We start from the raw sequence: 6,000 nt of genomic DNA, 5'->3' as shown, positions 1-6,000 counted from the left end.
CAGCAACCCCTTCTTGCCGAACTGAGGGGAGAAATACCACTAGTCCTTCACCGAAGGATGGCACTTGAAGGTATAAAAATGCCTAAACAGAGAGAGGGATGGCTGGACCTCGACTACGTGGCAAAGGGAGAGAAACCCTATCAAAAACCTAAAAGAATTCGGAGCAACTGAAGCCAAAGAGATATCTAAAATGTGGAAGAGGGCGACAACAAAGGACGGAAGCGAAAGCCGGAGCCCGCACGAAACACCTCCTGATACAGGCAAAAGCGACCAGATGGAGGAGTGCTGGCCCGGTCGGAGGGGCCGGGAAGCTCCAGGTCATACTCCGAAGGAACTCCGTACTGAACCCTTATCAGCAGGAGTTCATCCGGAGTCAAGGAACAGGGAATGGCACCCGGCGCAAAAATCGGGCGAGGCCCCACCTCAGGTACGGATTCATCTACAGAACGGGGGACCTGGGGGGTGGAGGCGGAAGAACTCCCGGAGCCGCTGGAAGCGGAAGAGCCAGAAGATATTTCAAATGACTTCAAATGAAGACTCTAAAGATCCCGAAGGAGACAGACGGGGCAAAGGACAAGAGGTCACAGTAGACTAACTCGGAGGAATATGACAGAAGAAAATGGCAAAGAAAAGGCTCCTAGATGGCGAAAAGAGAGGCAGAGGTTCCGAGACTAACCTAGATCGCTTTGAGAGATGCAGAGGGACGAGGACAGGGACAACTCGAAGGGTGCCTACGTCCCAAGGAGATGCCAAGAGAAACAGGGCACTCGAAGAAAGGGCGGATACCGCTAGAATTCTGAAGCGGAATAAGGGTCCCAAAGGCAGAAGGATAGATTTAAATAGACCCTGGGATCCGGCGCCATAATGATCGCGAATCCCCCAGGGCCGGCCCGTGCTCGACACGTGTCCCACTCACCACGGCAGGCGGCTGAAAGCAGCTGGCGGTTGGCAGGGCCATTACTGCACCGTACCTAGGCCAGTGTACCAGCGAGAATTTCGAAGAGTCCTTTCGTATCGCCCCGAATCGAAAAGACCCCAGCACGTGCACATTTAATGCCAAACTATCTGGAGGCGGTCTTGCACAGGGTTCGAGGGCATAACTTCGGCTGTGCCAATCTTACTGTACTTCCTTCATTCAAAATTCAAACTCAGAAGTAGGGGGACTAGTGTTGGGTATAAAATACCCTCAGCCAAAGTTCTCAACAGGATTGATCCGCCTGGACTCCTATGGGAGCCGGGCCTCGTCTCCAGCTCCGACAGCAAGCGGACTCCGCCCGGACTCCTACGGGAGCCGGGCTCTGTCACCAACTCTGACCGCCGGTAAGCTCCGTCCGGACTCCTACGGGAGTCGGACTTCGCCCCAACTTTGATTGCAGGTAAACTCCGCTTAGACTCCTACGGGAGCCGGGCCTCGTCCCCAACTCCGACTGCAAGGAAGGCTCCGCCCGGACTCCTACGGGAGCCGGGCCCTGTCACCAACTCCGACCGCCGGTAAGCTCCGTCCGGACTCCTACGGGAGCCGGACTTCGCCCCGACTTTGATTGCAGGTAAACTCCGCCCGGACTCCTACGGGAGCCGGGCTCTGTCACCAACTCCGACCGTCGGTAAGCTCCGTCCGAAATCCTACGGGAGCCGGACTTCACCCCGACTTTGATTGCAGGTAAACTCTGCCCGGACTCCTACGGGAGCCGGGCCTCGTCTCCGGCTCCGACAGCAAGCGGACTCCACCCGGACTCCTAGGGAGCCGGGCTCTGTCACCAACTCCGACCGTCGGTAAGCTCCGTCCGGACTCCTACGGGAGCCGGACTTCGCCCCGACTTTGATTGCAGGTAAACTCCGCCCGGACTCCTATGGGAGCCAGGTCTCGTCCCCAACTCCGACTGCAAGGAAGGCTTCGCCCGGACTCCTACGGGAGTCGGGCTCTGTCACCAACTCCGACCGTCGGTAAGCTCCGTCCGGACTCCTACGGGAGTCGGACTTCGCCCCGACTTTGATTGCAGGTAAACTCCGTCCGGACTCCTACGGGAGCCGGGCCTCGTCCCCAACTCCGACTGCAAGGAAGGCTCCGCCCAGACTCCTACGGGAGCCGGGCTCTGTCACCAACTCCGACCGCCGGTAAGCTCCGTCCGGACTCCTACGGGAGCCAGACTTCGCCCCGACTTTGATTGCAGGTAAACTTCGCCCGGACTCCTACGGGAGCCAGGCCTCGTCCCCAACTCCGACTGCAAGGAAAGCTCCGCCCGGACTCCTATGGGAGCCGGGCTCTGTCACCAACACCGACCGCCGGTAAGCTCCGTCCGGACTCCTACGGGAGCCGAACTTCGTCCCGACTTTGGTTGCAGGTAAACTCCGCCCGGACTCCTACAGGAGCCGGGCCTCGTCCCCAACTCCGACTGCAAGGAAGGCTCCGCCCGGACTCCTACGGGAGTCGGGCTCTGTCACCAACTCCGACCGCCGGTAAGCTCCGTCCGAACTCCTACGGGAGCCGGACTTCGCCCCGACTTTGATTGCAGGTGAATCCCGCTCGGATTCCTACGGGAGCCGGGCCTCTTCCCCGACCTCGGCTAGAGGAAGACCTCATCCGGACTCTTACTGGGGTCGGACTTCAGGCTCCTCTCAAGTGGATAATTAACCACCAGACATTCCAGCCGAACTTCAGCCGACGGGTCTGCACTCCCTGGCACGACACAGCAACAGCCACGATCCTGCTCCACTTCCTGCGACGAATTTCGTGCAGCTCCATTATTCCCTGACAGACCGCTATGACGGCCACGATCCTGCTCTACCTTTGTAACGGATACTGCATGATTCTTCCATCCTCTGGCAAGTCGCAACAACGGACGCCGCTCCACTCTCTGCGGCAGACTCCACGTGGCGCGCTACAGTGAGGGCCACGAGCCCACTCCACTACTCCTCGCAACAAATTCCTCCTGACTGTGGGCGGCCCACTACCAGACGGTTATGAACATCGCTATCAGTCTGTTGCGCCCTCCGTCTATAAAAGGGGGGACCCCAAATACGTTACTCTATAAGCTCCATTTACCATCTCAAAACTCTGCTAAAAATTTTTCATTCGAGCACTCCATTCTTGTTGAGACAAAGAACTGACTTGAGCATCGGAGGATCTTACCGGAGCAACCCCACCTCCGATTTAGACTTCTTTTGCAGGTCCCGACGGCGACCGTGACTCCCTCGACTCCAGCTTCTCCGGCGCATGCGAATTTTTGCACCAACAGATTCTATTTCGGATTTCATGGCCTCTAGCCATTTCTCAGAGTCAGGTCTCTGTATTGCATCCATGTAGGTGATTGGATCCTCATCGTTTTCATCAAGTTCGACAAGATCACCATCCCGGATCAAGAAACTATAGTATCTGTCTGGTTGACGTGGTACTCTACCAGATCACCTTAAGGGTGCAGGAACAATGGGCTCCAGATCTGATCTAACCAAATCTGGTTCAGATTCAGTAACTTATGTTAGTTTTTCCACCTGTCAAACTTTCTCAAGTTCGACCTTAGAGGCAACAGTCCCTTCACCAAGGAACTCGTTTTCCAAAAAGATTGCCTTAAGGCTGACAAATACCTTTTGCTCATCAGCTAAGTAGAAATAATACCCTTTGGTCTCTTTTAGGTACCCTATGAAATAACACTTGTCAGACCTAGGTCCAAGCTTGTCCATAATTAAATATTTAATATAAGTCAGACACCCCCAAACCCTAAGGTGCGAGAGTATTGTCTAACGTCCTATCCATATCTCATATGGCATTTTGGTTACAGACTTACTCGGAACCCTATTTAGAAGGTAACAAGCTGATTCGAGCGCATATCCCCAGAGGGAGATCGACAGACCTACAAATCCCATCATGGATCGAACCATGTCCAACAAGGTCCGATTCCTCCTTTCAGACACACCATTATGCTGTGGTGTTCCAGGAGGAGTCCACTGAGAGAGAATCCCATTCTTCTCAAGATATTTCAGAAACTCATTGGAAAGGTATTCACCTCCACGATCAGATCGAAGAGTTCTAATACACTTTTCAGTTTATTTTTCTACCTCATTTCAGAATTGAACATTTCAAATGACTCCAACTTATACTTCATTAAGTAGACATACCCATACCTCGATAGGTCGTCTGTGAAGGTTATGAAGTAGAAATATCCACCTCTTGCACTTGAGCTCATGGATCCACATACATCAGAATGTACTAGACCCAAGAGTTCACTGGCTCGCTCACCTTTTTCAGTAAAAGGTGATTTGGTCATCTTCCCAAGAAGACAGGACTCATAGGTTGGAAGTGATTCACAATCACCAACTTCAAGAATTCCTTCTTAAGCCAATCTATTTATCCTATTCTTATTGATATGACCTAGCCTATAGTGCCAAAGGTAGACTTCTGACATATTATCCATTCTAGGGCATTTACCGAAGGTTTGAACCATATTAACAGGCTGTGATAGTAAGTAAATTCTATTATTTAGTTATCCAACAAACATTGTAACATCATTCAAAATGATATTGCAAATGTTTCTTTTTATTAAAAATTCATAACTGTACATAGCCAAAAGGCCTACAGAAATAATATTTAATAAAAAATTTGGACAATAGTGACATTCACTCAGAATTACATTATGAGAGTTGATTACAAGGTTCATGATTCCTAAAGCTAGAACTGGAACTTTGCTTCCATCTCCAACGTTCAGGAACCTCTCGCCTTCATCAAATCTCCTACTGACCTGCAAACCCTGCATTGAATTACAGATATGATAAAGGCTTCCAGTATCCAATACCCAGGTAGTAGTATCACAAATAGAAAAGTTGCAAGGTGTTATCATATAATTACCTTGCTTCTTCTTCGACCTGTTCGGGTCCAGGGAGGCAACGTATAGAGAACAGTTCCTCTTCCAGTACCCCTGCTTCTTGTAAAAGAAGCACTCTGCCTGGCTCTGGTCAAGCTTGCGCTTCTTGGTCTGATCCTGTGCAGATGTCCCAGCATTCGGCTGCACCTTCTTATTCTTCTTCTTCTTGTTCTTCTTCCCTTTCTTAAAGGATCGACGACCAGAAGAAGACCCTCCCACAATATTCACCAACTCCTTATGGAGCTGGTAGTCCTTCTCAAAGTTCTGCAGCAACCCCAACAAGCCGTGGTAGTTCACTGCAGGCTTTATCATCTGAAAATGAGTAAGGAAGGGGAGGTAGGACTTGGGCAAAGAATTAAGGATCGCATTTTTACCGAGCTACTCGTGCAAAGGAAAGCCTAGTTTACTTAGGCGCTCAATCATTTCGATCATGTACAGTACATGATCAGTGACTGAGGCCCCATTCCTCATCTGAGCATTAAAAATGGCATAACTAGTTTTGTGCCTTTCAACATCATCAGGCATGCCAAAGGAGTCGTTCAACATTTGAAGCATCTCCTGTTGCTGGGCATTTTCGAACCTGCAGCTGAACTCATCATTCATTGCCGCCAGCATTATGCACCAAACGGTGGTGCGGTCGTGAGCCACTTCTGGTAAGTATCTCGGACCATCCCTCTAGCATTCGGGGCTGGCTCCTCAGGTGCCGGATCCATTACTACATAAAGGATCCACTCATGCTCAAGGACGATCTTCAATTTTTATACCAGCTATCGAAATTAGGTCCCATGAGCTTGTCATTATCTAATAATGATCGAAGCGATAGGGTAATGGCCATAGCTGCATAAAAAAAAACAGACCTTTATTAGTATATAAATTATTAATACTAAAGACTTGGACTTTAGTCTAAAGTTTCTCTCAATATTTTTACGAACTGGTAGCCTCAACCTCCAATTCGAAGAATTACTTTAATTCCTTACTGGGTACTAGAATCCACATAGACTACACATGAGCCCAACTTTGGTTGGTCAACCCATGTGCATCTGTGGGTAGGTTCATAACCAGTTGTTTCTCTAAACAACTTCTAGTAATTGATTTTGCCCCAGAACCTAATCAGTAGGCTTTGGCCTCCACTGAAAAGATCTGG

The sequence above is a fragment of the Elaeis guineensis genome, chromosome 11 (genome assembly GCF_000442705.2).
Source record: "Elaeis guineensis isolate ETL-2024a chromosome 11, EG11, whole genome shotgun sequence".
Lineage (NCBI taxonomy): Eukaryota > Viridiplantae > Streptophyta > Magnoliopsida > Arecales > Arecaceae > Elaeis > Elaeis guineensis.
Note: the sequence above shows the minus strand (reverse complement) of the source record.